Raw genomic sequence first — 9,711 nt, forward strand, 5'->3', positions numbered from 1 at the left:
TGGCGCGATATTAAGGAAGGGATGAGATTTTATATTTCTTCATAAGCATTAATCTTATTTTGTCAATTAGGAACATTCAGCACCCACCCGCTATCAAGGCAGCTGCCTATCATGTCATGCCCTACCTGCACAGGTGTGCTGGCTACTCAAATGATCCAATTAAGGAGGCCATTTAGTCAGCAGCAGCAGAAGTCCTGTGCCTGGACGCTCCAACAGCGGCCAGACACAAGCAGAAGCAGAAGCAGCAGAAGCAGCAGCAGCACCACCTTTTGTTTTTTGGCTGCAGCAGCAGCAAGGCCCACAGGGCTGGCTAGCTGGCTAGCCAGCAAGCAGGTAGCAATGAAAGTAGGAATCTTTCTTTTTAACCCTGTAAGGGGGTGGTGCACTGTACCCGAAGATACTGCCATATCGGGTCAATGCATAGGGCGACAGAAGCAAGCTTCGAAATCGGCCCCCGTTCTCAAAAATCCATTTAATATATGGTCCCCAGATAGGGGACGTATCAGATATTAAACTGATAAGAACAGATACTACACTTGATCTTAGCCAAAAGGCCGAGAAGCGATAACCGTGAAAGGGGCGGGCCCAACAAGGTGCCCTTCATGGGCACTATCACTGCTTGCTGTCAGGGAGGCTGCCAGACAATTTTCCATGCACACTCTGGGCTGGGGGGCAGTCAACCACCAGTACACACAGCAGAACCTAAACCCATACCATTATTGCTAAGCAGCAAGACAGGGGCCCATTGCACTCCCACGGGGCCTTTTTAAATGCAATCCATAACCCGGATTTGCCAGGAACCCTTCTTACTCCTCCTACTTGCATGTGACACTGGGCTTAGGATCTGCATAGGAAACACACACACAAGCACACACCTACCTTTGTTGCCTGCAGATGCCTCCTTGGCTGTCCCCAAACGGTATCAAACCAACACCCACGGGAAGCTGTAAGCATAGAGGACATGCCTGCACCCCATTGGACTTACCTGTGTGGGTTAAACCCGGGTTATTTGACAACCTATGGCGGTGATGGTTCTGCTCAGGCAGAGCAGTGCTGATGCTCCTCATAAAGCTGTCGCTGCTGTGAAGGTTCTAGGTGACATCACAAATCCCTATGGTTACATACACAACAAAGCTGGGTTGTTGTTGTTTACACTCTGCAAGGCCTGTGGAAGTGAGTGACATCATAGCACTGTAGTTCTGAGGGTTCTAGATGGATGCAACAATCTCCTGTTGCTTCTATGAAGGCCATAATAGACGACATCACCAAACAGCTCCATAGTCACATACACAGCAAAGGAGAGATGTTGTTTACACCTAGTGATGTCAGTGGTATTGAGTGACATCACAGCACAGTGCTAAGGCTCCTGGGCCTGGACACAGCAGCGGCTGCAATATCTCAACGGAGAATACGTTTATATATATGTGTGTGTGTGCGCGTGTATATATATATATATATATATATATATATATATATATATATATATATATTCTCCGCCGAAATCACTTTTAAACCCATTTCCACCTTTTTTTCCCTTCTCTTCCTCTTACTTTTTTTTCACGTTTTTTTACGTTTTTCTCCTTTTCGCCTCTTTTCTGGGCGTATTATTCTTCTTTTTCTTCTTTTTTTTCGTCTAATGCATACCCCATCAGTGCAGCAATGCTTATTCAATACCGCCAGCAGATGGAGACACTGGGGGATAATTTTCTAAGGATTTATACTGATTTTTCCTGTCTGAATTTGTCGCACAGAAAGTTGCAGGCCAAATATGTGTGACATTTCTGCGACTTTAGCTTCTAGAGCATTTTTACAACATTATACATAGGTGCTGAATACATAAAAAGCGACTGTTCAGCGACAGACAAGTCGCATCGGCTGAAAGTAGGCCAGAATGTCAGTCCATGTTGGAGCAGGTTTAGATACAGTCTAAAGTATAGATCTCAAAGTCTGTGCACAGAATTTAGCAAGGGCCTCGCACCTTCTGATGCATCAGGTAGGTGCACAATAGCATAGCCTAACCCTCTGTACTTTGGTCTATATTGATGCGGGACATAGACAGCCAGCTGATGACCAATCCATTAGTGCAATGGATGGCTGGAAGCATTTGTCTTTGCCTTTGCAATACCACAGAAGCAATGCATGGTCAATGTACAGCAATGACACACCTGTGTGAACAGCCAGGAGACCCCCCCCCCCCATGTTATGTTACATAGTTACATAGTTAGTACGGTCGAAAAAAGACATATGTCCATCAAGTTCAACCAGGGAATTAAGGGGTAGGGGTGTGGCGCGATATTGGGGAAGGGATGAGATTTTATATTTCTTCATAAGCATTAATCTTATTTTGTCAATTAGGAACATTCAGCACCCACCCGCTATCAAGGCAGCTGCCTATCATGTCATGCCCTACCTGCACAGGTGTGCTGGCTACTCAAATGATCCAATTAAGGAGGCCATTTAGTCAGCAGCAGCAGAAGTCCTGTGCCTGGACGCTCCAACAGCGGCCAGACACAAGCAGAAGCAGAAGCAGCAGAAGCAGCAGCAGCACCACCTTTTGTTTTTTGGCTGCAGCAGCAGCAAGGCCCACAGGGCTGGCTAGCTGGCTAGCCAGCAAGCAGGTAGCAATGAAAGTAGGAATCTTTCTTTTTAACCCTGTAAGGGGGTGGTGCACTGTACCCGAAGATACTGCCATATCGGGTCAATGCATAGGGCGACGGAAGCAAGCTTCGAAATCGGCCCCCGTTCTCAAAAATCCATTTAATATATGGTCCCCAGATAGGGGACGTATCAGATATTAAACTGATAAGAACAGATACTACACTTGATCTTAGCCAAAAGGCCGAGAAGCGATAACCGTGAAAGGGGCGGGCCCAACAAGGTGCCCTTCATGGGCACTATCACTGCTTGCTGTCAGGGAGGCTGCCAGACAATTTTCCATGCACACTCTGGGCTGGGGGGCAGTCAACCACCAGTACACACAGCAGAACCTAAACCCATACCATTATTGCTAAGCAGCAAGACAGGGGCCCATTGCACTCCCACGGGGCCTTTTTAAATGCAATCCATAACCCGGATTTGCCAGGAACCCTTCTTACTCCTCCTACTTGCATGTGACACTGGGCTTAGGATCTGCATAGGAAACACACACACAAGCACACACCTACCTTTGTTGCCTGCAGATGCCTCCTTGGCTGTCCCCAAACGGTATCAAACCAACACCCACGGGAAGCTGTAAGCATAGAGGACATGCCTGCACCCCATTGGACTTACCTGTGTGGGTTAAACCCGGGTTATTTGACAACCTATGGCGGTGATGGTTCTGCTCAGGCAGAGCAGTGCTGATGCTCCTCATAAAGCTGTCGCTGCTGTGAAGGTTCTAGGTGACATCACAAATCCCTATGGTTACATACACAACAAAGCTGGGTTGTTGTTGTTTACACTCTGCAAGGCCTGTGGAAGTGAGTGACATCATAGCACTGTAGTTCTGAGGGTTCTAGATGGATGCAACAATCTCCTGTTGCTTCTATGAAGGCCATAATAGACGACATCACCAAACAGCTCCATAGTCACATACACAGCAAAGGAGAGATGTTGTTTACACCTAGTGATGTCAGTGGTATTGAGTGACATCACAGCACAGTGCTAAGGCTCCTGGGCCTGGACACAGCAGCGGCTGCAATATCTCAACGGAGAATACGTTTATATATATGTGTGTGTGTGCGCGTATATATATATATATATATATATATATATATATATATATATATATATATATATTTCTCTGCCGAAATCACTTTTAAACCCATTTCCACCTTTTTTTCCCTTCTCTTCCTCTTACTTTTTTTTCACGTTTTTTTACGTTTTTCTCCTTTTCGCCTCTTTTCTGGGCGTATTATTCTTCTTTTTCTTCTTTTTGCATACCCCATCAGTGCAGCAATGCTTATTCAATACCGCCAGCAGATGGAGACACTGGGGGATAATTTTCTAAGGATTTATACTGATTTTTCCTGTCTGAATTTGTCGCACAGAAAGTTGCAGGCCAAATATGTGTGACATTTCTGCGACTTTAGCTTCTAGAGCATTTTTACAACATTATACATAGGTGCTGAATACATAAAAAGCGACTGTTCAGCGACAGACAAGTCGCATCGGCTGAAAGTAGGCCAGAATGTCAGTCCATGTTGGAGCAGGTTTAGATACAGTCTAAAGTATAGATCTCAAAGTCTGTGCACAGAATTTAGCAAGGGCCTCGCACCTTCTGATGCATCAGGTAGGTGCACAATAGCATAGCCTAACCCTCTGTACTTTGGTCTATATTGATGCGGGACATAGACAGCCAGCTGATGACCAATCCATTAGTGCAATGGATGGCTGGAAGCATTTGTCTTTGCCTTTGCAATACCACAGAAGCAATGCATGGTCAATGTACAGCAATGACACACCTGTGTGAACAGCCAGGAGACCCCCCCCCCCCCCCACATGTTATGTTACATAGTTACATAGTTAGTACGGTCGAAAAAAGACATATGTCCATCAAGTTCAACCAGGGAATTAAGGGGTAGGGGTGTGGCGCGATATTGGGGAAGGGATGAGATTTTATATTTCTTCATAAGCATTAATCTTATTTTGTCAATTAGGAACATTCAGCACCCACCCGCTATCAAGGCAGCTGCCTATCATGTCATGCCCTACCTGCACAGGTGTGCTGGCTACTCAAATGATCCAATTAAGGAGGCCATTTAGTCAGCAGCAGCAGAAGTCCTGTGCCTGGACGCTCCAACAGCGGCCAGACACAAGCAGAAGCAGAAGCAGCAGAAGCAGCAGCAGCACCACCTTTTGTTTTTTGGCTGCAGCAGCAGCAAGGCCCACAGGGCTGGCTAGCTGGCTAGCCAGCAAGCAGGTAGCAATGAAAGTAGGAATCTTTCTTTTTAACCCTGTAAGGGGGTGGTGCACTGTACCCGAAGATACTGCCATATCGGGTCAATGCATAGGGCGACGGAAGCAAGCTTCGAAATCGGCCCCCGTTCTCAAAAATCCATTTAATATATGGTCCCCAGATAGGGGACGTATCAGATATTAAACTGATAAGAACAGATAAGGTTTCAACAAAATTTTATTGAATAAATAAGAAACCATACAAAATTTAAAATGCAAAATAATAAAAGGTTCACAAAAGTTTTAAAATACAAATAATAAAACCAGTAATAAAAGGAGAAAAAATAAAAATGGCAGGATAAAACATTATACAAATGTCATAAAAACTGATTATATTGTTATTTCGTTCCATAGAGGCAGACACCACATGGATGCTGCCTCGCTGGCCCCCAACTGTTTCTTGTCTCTTAGGTAATAGATGTACATCTCACTCAGGGCCAGCTTTATACAGTTTTTAACATCAATAAAATCATGTTTAAAAAGTAAGATGTTCCTAACTTTCCAGATGGCATTTTTAAAACAATTAATAATCATCCAGCAGATCATCTGCTGTTTAAAATTGGGGCAGTTAAAAAGACCGTAAAAGACACATTCGTGATTAAAATCTTTTAGGCCGCAGGCCCACTTCAAAAGTGGGCCTACCTTCCTCCAAAGCTCCCGTGCAAAAGGGCAGTTCCAAAATATGTGCAGCACCGTTTCGTCCACTCCGCAGCCATCTCTCGGGCACTTGGCTCTCGCCACCAGTCCTCGCCTGTGCTGGAACTCACGAGTAGGGAGGCACTGGTGGACGATTGCCCAGGCAAGATCCCTGTGTACATTCGCCAGAAACTTCCCGTACACGTTCCGCCATACCTTTTTGGATCTTGCCTGTGTGAAATTGGACACTGCCAGGGTAACCTCACTCCGCCTGAGGACCTTTGATACCTTTCTCTGGTCCCCCAGTATGTCAGGCTCCAAATCTTGGAGACCTAGGAGCCTGACTGTCTTTTCCAACACCACATAATGTTTTGGGGGACACAGAAGCACCGGAGCGTTCAGAGGGATGCGCAACCATCTTTTAAAAACCATGCCCGCAGCGTACCTTAAAAAGCAGCTAAAAATGCCATCGGATTTAATAATTTTAAAACAGAAACAGAAATACTTTATGTAAAAGAAAGTAAAAAGGTTAGGAACATCTTTCCCGCCATTATCTTTACTTTTGTACATAAAATCACGCTTTAATTTCTCCATTTTTGAACCCCATAAAAAAGAAAAAACAATTCTAGTTACTTTTTTAATGTATAAAATAGATGGAGGAAATACCATGGCAATGTATAGCATAATAGGGAGTAAAACCATCTTTATTATTAAAATCTTCCCCTCCATGGTAAGGTTTCTAAGATTCCACATTAAAATCTTCTTCTCCATCTTAGCTATAGCTGAATCCCAGTTAGGGCTCCCATCATTGACCTGGTTAAAAACAATACCTAAAACTTTAATTTGATCCTGTTGCATTGTGACTCCTGGGGTGATGGATGAATCCCAGGAGCCAATATAAAAACAGTCACATTTATCTGTGTTTAGCTTAAAACCAGAGACCTCGCAGAAATAGCTGGTGTTCCTCAATGCCCCCCTCATGGATGGAGAGTCCGGGCACAGTATGGTGACATCATCCATGTACCCCAACACCTTTAGATGGGTCCCTCCTCCACCAGGTATCGGTACGCCTCTTACTACCCGGTCTTTTCTGAGGAGGGCCATCAGTGGTTCGATTGCGCAAATAAAAAGGAGTGGGGACAGGGGGCAGCCCTGTTTGACACCTGATAAAAGAGGAACACCGCTGGTTAAAAAGCCATTAACAGAGACTTGACTAAAACAGGATCGGTATAAAAGCATGATTCGGCTTAAAATCGTTTCAGGCACTGCCATCTTTTTAAGAACTAAAAACAGGTATTCATGGGAGACCCTATCAAAGGCTTTTTCAAAGTCTAAGGATAAAATTGCTACAGTTTGATTTCTATCCTTAAAATACCATAAAACATCTCTTAAAATATTTAGGGATTCAGCTATAGACCTTCCAGGTACCCCACAAACCTGATTTGGGTGAATTAATTTATGAATAAAAGGTTTAAAACGGACAGCTAATAACTTGGCTAAAACTTTATAATCGACATTTAAAAGTGTGATGGGGCGCCAATTTTTTAGCATATCCTTTTCACCCTTTTTAAAAAGTAATGATACAATCCCCCTCCTCCAGGAAGGGGGAAGTTCATTAACAATAAAAGTTTCTTTATACAATAAAACCATATCATCCTTTAAAATATCCCAAAAAGCTAAATAAAATTCGATGGGTAAACCATCTTCCCCAGGGGCCTTCCCACTAGAAAAACTTTTAAAAACAAATAAAAGTTCATCTAAGTTAAGATCACGGGATAAAACCTCCTGGTCTAAAACATCTAGCTTAAAATCAAGGGAATTAAGAACATGTTCTAAAAAGGATGGATTAAGATCTTTCTTATTAAAAAGAAGCTGGTAGAAGTTAAAAACTGCATCTAACATGCCTTTTGGAGTGGATTCACCCTCAAGGTTTTGGATGATATCCCTCCTATTCATCACTTTTTTAAAAAAGAAACGGGAACATTTCTCGCCCTCCTCCAGGTGCTGCACATGTGAGTTAAAAATGATTTGTTTCCCTTTCTTTTCTATGGCATGTTTTATTTCAGTTTTAAGGTTTAAAATATCATTTTCTACATCCATACCAGCTTCTTTCAATTTAAAAAGTACATTTAAACGCATGTTAAGAACATAAAACCACTGTTTTTCCATTTTTGCCTTCTTCTTACCTGCTTTGATAAAAAAAAATCTGATTTTAGATTTGGTGCCCTCCCACCAGTGCAGCATAGGCTCGTGGGGTTTTCTTTGTGATTGCCAGCATTGGTAGGTCCGCACAAACTCCTCTTTTATCTCAGGGTCCTCTAGGAGTGTGGTGTTTAATCTCCAGAGGCCCCTTTTTGCTTTTTGCTCCCCCTCTAGCTCCAGGCCCACCAAGAGGAGCTTATGATCAGAGAAGATATTCTGCTCGAGCGTGCATTTCAGGGGTTTAAAAGCTCTAGAGGAAAAAATAAAATCGATTCTGGAGCTCACTCTTCCATTGGACCATGTGGCGCCCGGGTCCTCCGGCAAGAGATCCTTCCAGCAATCTTTCAAATTAAAATCATCAATAAAATTTTTAAGCAGGTAAGAAGTGCGGTCTTTACGATTAATATCCCCACCCTGCCGGTGTTCCCCATCACGTATGCAGTTAAAATCACCTCCCACCAGCAGGGGGGAAGACCCAACACAAAACAGTGGTAAAATTTCAAATAGTTCTGCCCGCTCCTGTTTATCAGGAGGGGCATACACATTTAAAACACGAATTAAAAGTCCATTAAAATATAGATGAATTAAAAGAGCTCTGCCAGGCACAATCTCAGTTACTGTATGAATAGAAAAGGACTGGCCTCGGCAGAGCAGCCCAACACCCACAGAACGACAGTCATTTGCACCGGACCATATGGATGGGCCCAGCTTCCAGTCTTCTTTTAAGTCTTTATAGTCCATTTTACTAGGGATTCCACATTCTTGTAGCAGGCAAAGGTCAAAGTCACATGTCTCTAGATAAGAAAATAAAGCAGCCCTGCGATCAGGGCTCTTTAAGGACCTCACATTGAGTGAGGCAATTTTTACAGGGATAGGCATAGTTTATGGAGAGTCCGTGCTTGGAGAATCAAAGTCAATAATAAGCTGCATACCGTCATCCCCCGCCTGCGGGGTCATCAGCTCCTTGATGTTCTGAGGGTCGGAGCTTGAGATCGATGATGCCCCGACCCTGAGCTCGCTCTCGTCCGAACTACGGCACGCCGCTTTCCTTTGAATGTCTTCCTCTTCTTCTTCTCTTTGTCTTTTAAATGTCACACTGCTGTCCATATCCTCTGTGTTGCTCTCACTCGATGTAATCTCTGGCCCCCGGCTGATGGATCTGCGTCTGCTTTCATCTTTTGACGACTGGAACTGCTGCACAGGGGCCTGTGAGGCCTCTTTTCCGGAACCTTTGCCGCTACCTTGGGAAGTTTTCATCGCTTGTTCCCCAGCAAGCGTTGCTGAGGACTGTTGCTCCAACTTCCCCATCGATCGACGATGGCCAGTTTTACCCACCGGGTCCACTGCTGGCGGGGCAGCAAACCCTGGTTTGGCGCCACTTGTCTTCTTGGCCCTGTCCTGTATAGGCGGAGTAACAGGACCGGGCTCAGACCTGGCCACCTGGCTCCCCTTCCGGCGGGCTTTCACCGGGGCCTCTTCGTCCGGAGCAGGGCGACCCTGGGCCAAGCCAGTACCTGGCTTATGCTGCAATTTTGGGTCCACCTCTGCCCCCACCGAGGCCCGTCGGCTGCCACCCGCCACAGGTGAGCCCCCTTCAGAAGTTTTGGCGGGCTCTTGAGCCAGGTAGGAAGTCGATCGACGTCTTTCAATTTCCCGGGCAGTAAACTCGATCACCCGCCCGGGCTTCGTGGAATCCCCATGGCCTCCCCCTAGCACTACCACCGGTGGGCCCCCCGATGGAGCACCAGAGGTCTTGGGCCTGGACCCATCAGTACCTGCGATCTGGGGTTTGGGCATCTTAAAAAAGGACGTCTTTTGTCCTGTCCCCTCTTTGGGTGGGCCCAGCCTTGACCCACCCATCGTAGTTTTTGCTTTATGGGGACAGGAATTAAAATCGTGATTTTCCTCTCCGCAGAGGTTGCACCTTATCGTATGGCT

The 9,711-nt window shown here is 45.1% G+C and overlaps 3 non-coding genes across 3 annotated transcripts; all 3 read right to left on the bottom strand.

Annotated features, from left to right (window-relative positions):
* Positions 1–375: 375 nt before the first annotated feature.
* On the bottom strand, positions 376–566 carry LOC130306351 (U2 spliceosomal RNA). The gene has a single exon (XR_008855716.1). It is a non-coding gene; the product is annotated as a U2 spliceosomal RNA (small nuclear RNA).
* A 2,094-nt stretch (positions 567–2,660) lies between these two features.
* On the bottom strand, positions 2,661–2,851 carry LOC130306367 (U2 spliceosomal RNA). Its single transcript, XR_008855732.1, has one exon. It is a non-coding gene; the product is annotated as a U2 spliceosomal RNA (small nuclear RNA).
* A 2,091-nt stretch (positions 2,852–4,942) lies between these two features.
* LOC130306374 (U2 spliceosomal RNA) lies at positions 4,943–5,128 on the bottom strand. The gene has a single exon (XR_008855739.1). It is a non-coding gene; the product is annotated as a U2 spliceosomal RNA (small nuclear RNA).
* Between the last annotated feature and the right edge of the window lie 4,583 nt (positions 5,129–9,711).

This window comes from Hyla sarda, unplaced genomic scaffold (assembly GCF_029499605.1).
Source record: "Hyla sarda isolate aHylSar1 unplaced genomic scaffold, aHylSar1.hap1 scaffold_1369, whole genome shotgun sequence".
Taxonomy (NCBI): Eukaryota; Metazoa; Chordata; class Amphibia; order Anura; family Hylidae; genus Hyla; species Hyla sarda.